A 13965-nucleotide genomic window follows, 5' to 3' on the forward strand; every position below is an offset into this window, starting at 1 on the left:
CTTCAACTGGGGTCTTTTGTATCGAGATTCATGATCATTTTTACGATGTGTGTGACGCTATGCTTCTATTGCAGTCTCATAATGCGTCATGAACTCAACAAGAGTAGCTTTCGAATTACACACTTGACAAAAAAAATGATTCTCGCTCTCCGACCTGGATGTCATTCGCATAAGACCAGACATAGGCTCCAATCTATAGTATGCAGGGATCCAAGATTCCCTAAGGGCAAAAATATCAGATAGCCAGTCATTATCTTCTAAATTTAATTCTGCAATAACCATTTCCCATTCTAATTCAAACTCTTCAGGTGTGAGAATATCCGTCCACACAACACCACAGATACGTTCTTTAAAATTGGTGGAATTGCATAGCCTAACACCAACCTATAAATAACACGAAAACGCCACACATATAAAAAAACATAAGACAAAACTTAATTAAAAAAATAGTAACAAGGTACAAAACGCCATGTATCTTAAAATGCATTGTATACTAAAACGCCAAAGGTAAAAAAAGCATAACAACCTTCAGAGAAAGTTTATGCATCACATGCCACATGCATAGCCGATGCCTCGTGTCAACAAATACAGCAGAAATACCCTTCTTCATCGCTGGATCTTGGTCAGTGACAACAACTTTTGGTTGAGAAACAACAGCTTTAAGAAAAACTCTCAACAACCAAATATATGTGTCAGCAGTTTCCGATGCCAATAATGCTGCACCAAATGTAACATTGCAGTGATGATTGTCTATACCAGTGAACGGTACAAACACCATAGAGTATCTGCATATGAAAAACGCCATGAGAACTAAAACAATAATAAAACGCCATTGCATGTAAACTAATAAAACGCCAAAAACAAAAGAAGTTGAATTATAAAAAATTACTTGTTGGAACGATACGTGGCGTCAAACGAAATCACATCACCAAACACGTGGTAATTACGTTTGGCTTGATCATCACACCAAAAAAAGACCCTTCAAACGATTGTCTTCGTCTGTGATGTAATCATACGAGAAATTAGGATGGGAATGTTTTTTTTTCATTCAAATGTTTCACAACCATATCAGCGTCATATTCCCCGATGAACAAGTTTATTTGCCTCTTATAGTTCTTAAATTCAACTTTGCTTGCACCCACATCTTCAAAACCACCAAAACAAGTCTTCATAACATTAAACGCCTTGACAGGACCCAAATTCAGCTTAGACATGCTATGTATAACATGCTTCTGGAGCTGAGTGAGGTGACGTTCAGTTGGAAGAAAATGCTTATCAGGACGTTCAACAAGTTCATGATTGTGCTCCTCGACAAACTTATACACCTTCCAAAATCCATTCTCATCTTCTACACATAACAGTGCACCACAATCAGTCCTCTTGGAAAAGTTAGATCGCACTACTCGCTCTTTTTGATTGGGGTCCAACGTATCAACCTTCTTGTCCTTATATACCCCAGCTCTCGTACACAAAAAATACTTAATATGTAACACACCTTTAGAGTTTGTCTTTGTAGTCCCTTTCCTGACTGAAAACCCACACTCCTTGGCATACTTAACATACATTGAATAACAATCATCAAGGCTTGAGAATAGCATGTCCTTTCTGGGCTTTAATTCTTCACTGACATTAGGAATGATAAATGGTAATCCAGTTTTGGGGCAATGCCTTTGACTCGAGGAAGAGACTTCGTCTGAGAAAACACAGGGGGGAACAGAAAAATCAGAAAAACAGAGTGATGTCTCGTAATAACATTATACATTAAAACGCCATTAATTGAAAAATAAACAAGACATAATAAACACATAATGAAAACGCCAAAATTAACAAAACTAATGTTTCCACAAATTAACAAAATAGTAATAACTAATATTCACAAATACTACTAAATAAAATTCAAAACTAAATAAATAGACGAAAAACGCCAATGATCGAAAAAACATAACAAATACACAAGAACGTAAAACGACAATTAAAATTAATATCGAAAACTCCAATTGCAGTTATGAATAATAGATTAAATATCAATTAAAACGCGATTAAACTGCATAATTGAATAACACTATAGAAAATCATACAACACATTATAAATTAATAATACAAAAAAACGCCATAGAACAATGATAAAAGAACAAAACGCCATAGCTGTTGCATGATTTGATTGAACAAAAAGAGAAAACGCCAACGAATTTTACTTTGTCGAACAGAATCCATGTTAAACGCCAAAGATCTGAGAAAGCTTGCAAAGCAGGTAACAGGTAACAATATATCTTTGGAGTTTTAATTTGAAAGAGAATTATAACGCGAATAAGGAGGGAACATATAAAAAGACAATTGTACCCCCGCATAACAATTAGGGCCCCCTGCCACGTGTTGGGCCAGGATCCGTTCTCACACTTTTCACCGTTCTCACCTGAACCCGTTTCTATATATATATATATATATATATATAGTGAAAGAGTAAAATACAATATTTCTTAACGTGCGAGCATGCACATGAAATTACGCACGTTATGAAACTCAAAACCCTAATCACGCATATTGGAAAACCATAATCATGCATGTTGGAAAACTATAATCATGCATGTTGGAAAACCATAATCATGCGTGATTATGCATGTGTGATTTTGGTTTTTCAACATTATTGATTAGGATTTTGAGTTTTATAACGTGCGTAAGTTCATATCGTACGCTCGTACGTTAACTTCCCCATATATATATATATAGGTAGAGGATCCTGTAAAAAGTGCTCAAAGTGTATTATAACACTATATATAGTACTATATAACACCATATAAACACCGTATAACAATATGTAACACCATATAATACCATATAACACTATGTAACACTATATATCATTATATAACAAATATAACACTATAGGTTGTCTGATAGCATGTCTATGATAGATGTATAGTGTTATATTTGTTATATAATGTTATATAGTGTTACATAGTGTGACACTCGAGGTTTTTCCGAACGAACACCTTGTAACATTTTGTGTATATAAATATTATTAAATGGAAACGTGATCTTTATTTGCTTAACGTGTGTTGTATGTATGTATTATATATATATGTATGTGAGTCGAGACCACGACTCGCAACCGCTTGGTTGCGAGTGGGCCTCTTGGTTTCGAGTGGCCCTTGGGCCGTAACCGGTTTGGGCCGAAATCCCAAGCCCAACCCGAAAACACCCCTTGTATATATATCCAACCTTTCCCTCATTTCTTTCATTTGGCACAACACACCAACACACACTTCTCCTATTTTCTCTCAACAAGAAACCCCAAACAACATCCCAACCTTCTCCAACTTTCGGATTCAAGCAAGGATCTCGGACAAGATCACCATACGGACACTTCATCTTCCCTCACCTTCTTCCTTTGTTTTCGGCTCCTTCTTCACAAACCGGTTAGTGTGTAATTAATGCCTTGTATGTTTGCTTGAATGATGTGTTTATGAAATAGAAAAGAAAATGTTTGATTAGGAACATTATGCATGATTCTAGGGTGATTTGTGAAGTAAAATATATGTGAAAACCATTTATGTGTGAATACTTGTGACATGTTTAAAATGACTAGAAAATGGTAGTTTACAAGTGTTCATGGCCAATCAAACTATACTTCTTTGTTTCTTGCAAAATGATGATTGTTAAACATAAGTTTCGGCTATGTATTGTATGCTCTTTGTTCTTGCAATGTTAATCTTGTTAAAATATGTGATTTTGGATCATAAATATATGGTTAGGTTGACATGAAAACCCTAGAAAAATGATGAACATAGGATGAACTTCTTGAATGTGGTTTGAAGGTTTTAAAAATGGCAAAGTTTGATCTAGATGGTTTAATGGTCAAATGAGGAAAAGTGTTTGTAGAAATCTTATTGGTTATTTCCGGATTTGGGCCTGAATTCTTGGTACAAAATGGACTGATGCATCTGCATCATCACGTGTGTATGAAAGGGACAGTTTCCGACTCGCAACCACGGCTTTACGACTCGAGACCACGCCGTTGCGACTCGTAACCAAAGCATGACAAGTCGAAACCACGAGGTTGCGACTCGAGACTACGACGATTGCGACTCGCAACCAAAACGTGACAACTCGAGACCACGGTTACGACTCGCAACCATAACGTGACAAGCCGAAACCACCTGGTTGCGACTCGAGACCAGCTGGTTGCGAGTGGGCCGTCCACTTTGGTTATTGGGCCATTATGTGACTTGGGCTATCTGTTGACTGGATTATGTGTTGCTGTTGACTGTTTAATTGTTTAGGCCGGCCCAATAACCCAATGACTGTTTACCTGTATGTATGTTACGTGCCAGTATGTGTTTTACGTGTATGCTTGTACACCGAACCTGACCTATACCGGTAACCATGTTAGGACGTGGTGACCAACGCGATTGACAAGTAACCTAAACCTACCGAGCAACCCAAGGTGAGTTCACAACTTAAAAGCATGCGTCCCGGTGGTTTGGGACACGAGACTATCAACCCTATCCCCTGGTAAAAGGGGATACCATTTACATACCTTCCCTAGTTATTGGGAACAAAACTTACTTATCCTTCCCGGGTATTGGGAAACCTTTTGGTTAATTACTGTTTATACGGATTGCAACTAACGGCACTAAACGAAACTCTATCTCTCAAGTCCCTACTACAAATACCGATTAGTCGCCGGGTTCAGGCGAGCGGGTTATTAGTTGATAGCGCTATTTAGGTGTTTACCAGCCTCACACCGTGCCCTGGTTTGGGACGGTCGTGAACTAATGTACTCAGATATTCGTCAATGATGATAGAACATTGACATCGGGGCATCCTGCGGATACGCAACGGTTACCTAGTGTTCGGTATTGGAAAAAAAAAACAGTTTAGTCGCTAACTTTTGGGGTAGCTCCCCAGGGCATGTATAAACGGATATATTAACCGGTGAAACAAGTTTTTGGTAATTAAAACTGGACAACTAGTGAACTCACTCAGCATTATTGTTGACCCCTTACTGCATGCTTTGCAGGTAGCCAGTGACGAAGGAGCTTGCAGCTTGGGAACGTGTAGTGTCTACTCACCCTGGTGCTGGGTGTTACCTTATTTTGAAACATGAACTATGTTTAAACTTCTTTACTTAAGCTTCCGCTACTTATTACTGTTTTGAACCTAAAACTTTAAACTCTGAACTTAATATTTGCTAAGCTTCTGAATAGTAAGTATTACTTTTGTTATCAACTTAAGTATTTGGTATAATTGGTGGCTGGATCCTGGTCAGTCACGCCCTCGAAGCGGGTGTTATCCGCAGGTGGATTTTGGGGGTGTGACAGATTGGTATCAGAGCCATTGGTTATAGTGAACTTGGTTTTAAAAAGGGGAAAATCTTTTTGGAGAAAACCAGACTATAACCCGTGACTCATAACGACACTACACTCCAAGTGCAAGGCTCGACACATTTGACCTCATAGCTCAGACCAGTGTTTACTTGTTTGCTTTATGTTTCCTGATTTACTATACGTACTAGTATGCCTAAATCAGATAGATACACCTCTCTCTTCTATCTCATTCTCGCTACACTACGACATCGCACTCATACTGTGTTTTCTGGTTATGAAGACAATGAGTGGACGCGGAAGAGGAAACATCAACATGACGCAGGCTCAGTTCACTAACCTGCTCAACACCGTGGCTGCAGCTTTCGCAGCTCACCCTATAGGTAAGCTCGTTGTTTTAGGATGTATAGATCCTACCGCCACATCGACTTTTCGCCTCTAAACCTATACGCTTCGCTTCTCACGAACAGGTCAGCATGCACCTGCGCAACCACCAGTGTGTACTTTCAAAACTTTCATGGATTGCAAGCCTCTCCCCTTCAACGGCACTGAGGGTGCCATAGGTCTTCTGCATTGGATTGAGAAAATTGAAGCTGTTTTTGCTGTTTGCGAGTGTCCCACTGCAAATTGGGTGAAATTTGCTACTGCTACGCTTGAAGGGAGCGCGCTTTCTTGGTGGAAGGCGCAGATTCAGATGTTTGGATTGGAAACTGCAAATGCTACTGCGTGGGAGGATTTCAAGGATATGATTAAGGACGAATACTGTCACCGGGATGACATCCACAAGCTTGAGAATGAGTACTATGAGCTCAAGATGGTTGGGTCGGAAATTGAAACTTACACCAAGCTGTCCAACGACTATGCTGCTCTTTGCCCAAACATGTCTCGACCTATGTATCGAAGAATCGAACTGTACATCAAGGGTTTGGCCCCAGAGATTCGAAGCCATGTAACTTCAGCCAACCACACTACCATTCAGCCGATTGTTCGACTTGCTCACAAACTTACTGATCAGGCCGTGGAAGAGGGCAGGTTGCCCAAAAGAATCAGTGCTACTGTCGGAACTTCTAGTGACAGCAAGCGTAAGTGGGAAGGAAGTCAGAGCAAGGATGCTAACCCCACTCAGGCCCCAGCACAGCAAAGGAAAACTGAAAACAACAAGGGCACTCAGCAACAGGGTGGCTACCGGGGAAGCTACCCAAAGTGCAACAAGTGTAACAAACACCATAACGGGGCATGTAACAAAGGCCAGTGTCAGCGATGCCACAAGATGGGGCACGAAGCCAAGGATTGTAGAAGCCAGTTCCCAGCTAGACAGAATCAGCAACAACCTCAGCAGCAACAGCAGCAAGGAAACAACCGGGCATGTTTTAAGTGTGGAGCTGAGGGGCACTTTAAGAAGGATTGCCCTGAACTGAATCAGAACCGCAACAACAATCAGGGAGCTGGGAACAACAATCAGAACAACAATGCTGGGAATGGTGCTAGAGGAAGGGCTTTCGTGATCGGAGCTGGTGAAGCAAGGAATGACCCCAATGTCGTGGCGGGTAAGTTCCTACTCGATGATCGTTATGTTTCTGTGTTATTTGATTCCGGTGCCGATGCTAGTTATGTATCCCTACGTATTAGTAAGAAGCTTAAGCGTCCGCTTTCGTTACTAAGTTCTCCTCATATCGTCGAGTTAGCCAATGGTAGAAACATCGAGGCCTCACATGTTGTCAAAGGCTGCAAACTAGAATTGTCCGGTCAGACTTTTAGTATCGACCTTTTCCCTGTTACTCTTGGAAGCTTCGACGTCGTTATTGGTATGGATTGGTTATCCAAGCATCGCGCTGAGATCCTTTGTCAAGAGAAAGCAGTTCGTATTCCTCGCCGTTCTGGCAAACCCCTCATTGTACAAGGTGGCAAAAGTGGAGAAATCTCCGGCATTATCTCGTTCTTGAAGGCCCAGAAGTGTTTACGAAAAGGGCACACCGCTATCTTAGCACTCGTTACCGACACGCAGGAAAAGGAAAAGAGGATTGAAGACTTTCCAGTAGTGCGTGACTATCCCGAGGTATTTCCTGAGGAATTACCTGGACTCCCTCCCCACCGTCAGGTTGAATTCCAAATCGAGCTAGCTCCCGGAGCAGCGCCTATAGCTCGTGCACCTTATTGACTAGCCCCCGCAGAATTGAAGGAACTCTCTACTCAACTACAGGAACTTTTGGATAAAGGATTTATCCGTCCTAGTTCGTCACCCTGGGGAGCACCGGTACTCTTTGTTAAGAAGAAGGATGGCACGTTCCGAATGTGTATTGATTATCGTGAGTTGAACAAGGTCACCATCAAGAATCGTTACCCTCTCCCTCGAATCGACGACCTATTTGATCAGTTGCAAGGATCGAGCTACTATTCTAAGATTGACCTGCGACCAGGCTACCATCAGTTAAGGGTCCGTAATGAAGATATCTCCAAAACTGCATTCAGAACTCGTTATGGTCATTATGAATTCCTCGTTATGCCCTTTGGAATGACCAACGCCCCTGCAGTGTTCATGGATCTCATGAACCGGGTGTGCAAACCCTACCTCGACAAATTCGTGATCGTGTTTATAGACGACATCTTGATATACTCGAAAAGTCGGGAAGAGCATGAACAGCACCTACGTCTTATCCTCGAACTCCTCCGCAATGAACAACTGTATGCCAAGTTCTCGAAATGCGACTTCTGGCTTCGAGAAGTCCATTTCCTTGGGCACGTGGTTAACAAGGATGGAATCCACGTCGACCCTGCAAAGATCGACTCTATAAAGAATTGGCCTACCCCTAAGACTCCGACTGAAGTTCGCCAATTCTTGGGATTAGCGGGTTACTACCGCAGATTTATTCAGGGATTCTCAAAGATTGCACAACCCCTCACTACGCTCACTCAGAAAGGCGTCACCTACAAGTGGAAAGAAGCACAGGAATCTGCTTTTCAGAGGCTTAAGGATAACCTCTGCAGTGCTCCTATTCTCTCGTTACCTGAAGGAACGGACGACTTTGTGGTTTACTGCGATGCGTCTATTCATGGGCTCGGTTGCGTGTTGATGCAACGCGAGAAAGTTATTGCCTACGCATCACGACAACTCAAGACGCACGAAAGGAACTACACAACGCATGATTTGGAACTGGGAGCAGTGATATTTGCGCTTAAGATATGGAGACATTACCTGTACGGTACCAAGTGCACCATTTACACCGATCACAGGAGTCTCGAGCATATCTTCAAGCAAAAGGAATTAAACATGCGACAACGCCGATGGGTCGAACTTCTGAATGATTATGAATGCGCCATTAAGTATCATCCGGGCAAGGCCAATGTTGTGGCAGACGCCCTCAGCCGGAAAGACACTGTGCCAAAGCGCGAGCGAGCACTACAACTTACCATCCAGTCTAGTCTCCCTACTCAGATTCGAAACGCTCAGATTGAAGCTCTGAAACCGGAAAACATCAGGGCTGAGTCCCTGCGAGGATCGAGACAGCAACTAGAACAGAAAGCAGACGGCGCCTACTATGTGGCAGGGCGCATTTGGGTCCCACTTTACGGAGACCTACGAGAGCTTGTGATGGACGAAGCTCATAAATCCCGTTATTCAGTACATCCTGGTGCAGATAAGATGTACCACGACTTAAGGACCACGTACTGGTGGCCTGGCATGAAAGCCCACATAGCAGCCTATGTTGGCAAATGTTTGACCTGCGCAAGAGTCAAGATCGAGTATCAGAAACCAGCAGGCCTACTACAGCAACCCGAAATCCCGAAATGGAAATGGGAACAGATTTCCATGGATTTTGTTACAGGGCTACCTAGATCCCAACGCGGGAATGATACTATTTGGGTGATAGTAGATCGTCTGACTAAGTCTGCACACTTTCTGGCCATCAAGGAAACAGACAAGTTTTCTACCCTGGCAGAAATCTATTTGAAGGAAGTAGTCTCCAGGCACGGGGTGCCAACTTCTATTATCTCTGACCGAGACGCTCGTTTTACTTCCGAGTTGTGGCAAGCTATGCACAAATCCTTTGGCTCACGTTTGGACATGAGCACCGCTTATCACCCGCAAACGGATGGGCAGTCTGAACGCACCATCCAAACCCTGGAAGACATGATTAGAGCATGTGTGATCGATTTTGGCAAGAACTGGGAGAAGCATCTACCGCTGGTGGAATTCTCCTACAACAACAGCTATCACACTAGTATTCAGGCGGCACCTTTTGAGGCATTGTACGGTCGTAAATGCCGATCACCTCTCTGCTGGGCGGAAGTAGGTGACAGTCAACTCACAGGCCCAGAACTAGTGGTAGATACAACGGAAAAGATTTCACAGATCAGACAACGCATGGCGGCAGCTCGTGACCGTCAGAAAAGCTACGCTGACAAGCGTAGGAAACCGTTAGAATTCCAGGTCGGGGACCGGGTTCTACTTAAAGTCTCACCCTGGAAGGGTGTGGCCCGTTTCGGTAAACGGGGCAAGCTGAATCCACGGTATGTTGGACCATTCGAAATTACCGAGAAAATCGGTAAGGTTGCTTATCGATTGAACCTGCCTGCAGAGCTGAGTGCAGTGCACAACGTTTTTCACGTATCTAACCTGAAAAAGTGTTTGTCGGATGAAACACTTGTGATTCCTTTTAAGGAACTGACGATTGACGAACAGCTACACTTTACTGAGGAACCGATTGAGATCACGGATCGAGAGATCAAAACCCTCAAACGTAGCCAGATACCCCTTGTGCGAGTTCGTTGGAACTCACGGCGCGGCCCAGAGTTTACCTGGGAGCGGGAGGACCAGATGAAGTCCAAGTATCCCCAGTTATTCCCAAACGAAAACCCCAGCACTGAAGCTACAACCGAATTTCGGGACGAAATTCCAAACTAACGGGGGGATGATGTGACACCCCGTTGAAACACGCTAGCTTGGCAGTGGCTGCTTCAACTTTCGGGACGAAAGTTCTTAAAACTTGGGGATAATGTGACACTCGAGGTTTTTCCGAACGAACACCTTGTAACATTTTGTGTATATAAATATTATTAAATGGAAACGTGATCTTTATTTGCTTAACGTGTGTTGTATGTATGTATTATATATATATGTATGTGAGTCGAGACCACGACTCGCAACCGCTTGGTTGCGAGTGGGCCTCTTGGTTTCGAGTGGCCCTTGGGCCGTAACCGGTTTGGGCCGAAATCCCAAGCCCAACCCGAAAACACCCCTTGTATATATATCCAACCTTTCCCTCATTTCTTTCATTTGGCACAACACACCAACACACACTTCTCCTATTTTCTCTCAACAAGAAACCCCAAACAACATCCCAACCTTCTCCAACTTTCGGATTCAAGCAAGGATCTCGGACAAGATCACCATACGGACACTTCATCTTCCCTCACCTTCTTCCTTTGTTTTCGGCTCCTTCTTCACAAACCGGTTAGTGTGTAATTAATGCCTTGTATGTTTGCTTGAATGATGTGTTTATGAAATAGAAAAGAAAATGTTTGATTAGGAACATTATGCATGATTCTAGGGTGATTTGTGAAGTAAAATATATGTGAAAACCATTTATGTGTGAATACTTGTGACATGTTTAAAATGACTAGAAAATGGTAGTTTACAAGTGTTCATGGCCAATCAAACTATACTTCTTTGTTTCTTGCAAAATGATGATTGTTAAACATAAGTTTCGGCTATGTATTGTATGCTCTTTGTTCTTGCAATGTTAATCTTGTTAAAATATGTGATTTTGGATCATAAATATATGGTTAGGTTGACATGAAAACCCTAGAAAAATGATGAACATAGGATGAACTTCTTGAATGTGGTTTGAAGGTTTTAAAAATGGCAAAGTTTGATCTAGATGGTTTAATGGTCAAATGAGGAAAAGTGTTTGTAGAAATCTTATTGGTTATTTCCGGATTTGGGCCTGAATTCTTGGTACAAAATGGACTGATGCATCTGCATCATCACGTGTGTATGAAAGGGACAGTTTCCGACTCGCAACCACGGCTTTACGACTCGAGACCACGCCGTTGCGACTCGCAACCAAAGCATGACAAGTCGAAACCACGAGGTTGCGACTCGAGACTACGACGATTGCGACTCGCAACCAAAACGTGACAACTCGAGACCACGGTTACGACTCGCAACCATAACGTGACAAGCCGAAACCACCTGGTTGCGACTCGAGACCAGCTGGTTGCGAGTGGGCCGTCCACTTTGGTTATTGGGCCATTATGTGACTTGGGCTATCTGTTGACTGGATTATGTGTTGCTGTTGACTGTTTAATTGTTTAGGCCGGCCCAATAACCCAATGACTGTTTACCTATATGTATGTTACGTGCCAGTATGTGTTTTACGTGTATGCTTGTACACCGAACCTGACCTATACCGGTAACCATGTTAGGACGTGGTGACCAACGCGATTGACAAGTAACCTAAACCTACCGAGCAACCCAAGGTGAGTTCACAACTTAAAAGCATGCGTCCCGGTGGTTTGGGACACGAGACTATCAACCCTATCCCCTGGTAAAAGGGGATACCATTTACATACCTTCCCTAGTTATTGGGAACAAAACTTACTTATCCTTCCCGGGTATTGGGAAACCTTTTGGTTAATTACTGTTTATACGGATTGCAACTAACGGCACTAAACGAAACTCTATCTCTCAAGTCCCTACTACAAATACCGATTAGTCGCCGGGTTCAGGCGAGCGGGTTATTAGTTGATAGCGCTATTTAGGTGTTTACCAGCCTCACACCGTGCCCTGGTTTGGGACGGTCGTGAACTAATGTACTCAGATATTCGTCAATGATGATAGAACATTGACATCGGGGCATCCTGCGGATACGCAACGGTTACCTAGTGTTCGGTATTGGAAAAAAAAAAACAGTTTAGTCGCTAACTTTTGGGGTAGCTCCCCAGGGCATGTATAAACGGATATATTAACCGGTGAAACAAGTTTTTGGTAATTAAAACTGGACAACTAGTGAACTCACTCAGCATTATTGTTGACCCCTTACTGCATGCTTTGCAGGTAGCCAGTGACGAAGGAGCTTGCAGCTTGGGAACGTGTAGTGTCTACTCACCCTGGTGCTGGGTGTTACCTTATTTTGAAACATGAACTATGTTTAAACTTCTTTACTTAAGCTTCCGCTACTTATTACTGTTTTGAACCTAAAACTTTAAACTCTGAACTTAATATTTGCTAAGCTTCTGAATAGTAAGTATTACTTTTGTTATCAACTTAAGTATTTGGTATAATTGGTGGCTGGATCCTGGTCAGTCACGCCCTCGAAGCGGGTGTTATCCGCAGGTGGATTTTGGGGGTGTGACACATAGTGTTATATGGTATTATATGGTGTTACATATTGTTATACGGTGTTTATATGGTGCTATATAGTATTATATATAGTGTTATAATACACTTCTCACACTTCTCACACTTTAGGCCCTTTTTACACTATCCTTACCATATATATATATATATATATATATATATATATATATATATATATGAGTAGGTTCTAGAGTAAACACTAGTGTATTTGTGAACTAAGTAAACAAATTCTAGCCATTGATTTACATCTTCAAATTGTAAAATACACTAGTGTATTTTTATCATCAAATCCTGGCCACTGATTTACATTTGTGTAATGATAATCATGGGCTAGGATTAGTTCACATAGGTTCACTATCAAGGGGGTTGTTCACAAATGAAACTAACCTTATAGGGCAACTGAAGGAAGAAATCTCATATTAGTTAAGAAAACTAAGAAACCCAAATGAATGGACCTCCTTTTGCCACGTGTTACACCTTTTTGCAGACGTGTTACGTAACAACTTTTACTTGTTTTAGAAAAAGCTGAAAGTCTACAAAAGCTGTTACACGAACACATGGCAACCTCTGTTTGTTATACGTAACAAAGTCTGCAAAAAGGTGTAACACGTGGCAAAAGGAGGTTCATTCATTTGGGTTTCTTACTTTTCTTAACTAATATGAGTTTTCTTTCTATTCCTCCCCTATATATGTATATATATATATATATATATAGGATAATGCTAGGGAGAAAACCCTCCATTTTGAGAAAACCCTAGAAAACCCAACCTCCCGACTTTTTTTTTAAACAAAATAACACATGTAATATACATGTTTTTAAGAGTTTTGAGCCAAAAAAATCAAAAAAGCGCCGAGTGTTTTTTTTTTTAATAAACAAGTTTCAGCAACTTTTTCACTAACATGTGTTAGACAAAAAGTTGCTGAAACTTGTTTATTTTTTTTTTTTAAAACACTCGACGCTTTTTTGATTTTTTGGGCTCAAAACTCTTAAAAACATGTATATTACATATTTTATTTTTTCAAAAAAAAATTTCGGGAGGTTGGGTTTTCTAGGGTTTTCTCAAATTTTTAGGGTTTTCTATCTAACCCTACCCTATATATATATATATATATATATATATATATATATATATATATATATATATATATATATATATATATATATATAATAAATAAAAATCCAAAGGGACATATGTCACAACTTTAGACCACTTAAATTTTCTTTTTCCGACTCTCTCCTGTTAACTAATGATATTAAAATAATTTATTTTTTGATGTTTA

Source organism: Helianthus annuus, chromosome 3, assembly GCF_002127325.2.
Source record: "Helianthus annuus cultivar XRQ/B chromosome 3, HanXRQr2.0-SUNRISE, whole genome shotgun sequence".
Lineage (NCBI taxonomy): Eukaryota > Viridiplantae > Streptophyta > Magnoliopsida > Asterales > Asteraceae > Helianthus > Helianthus annuus.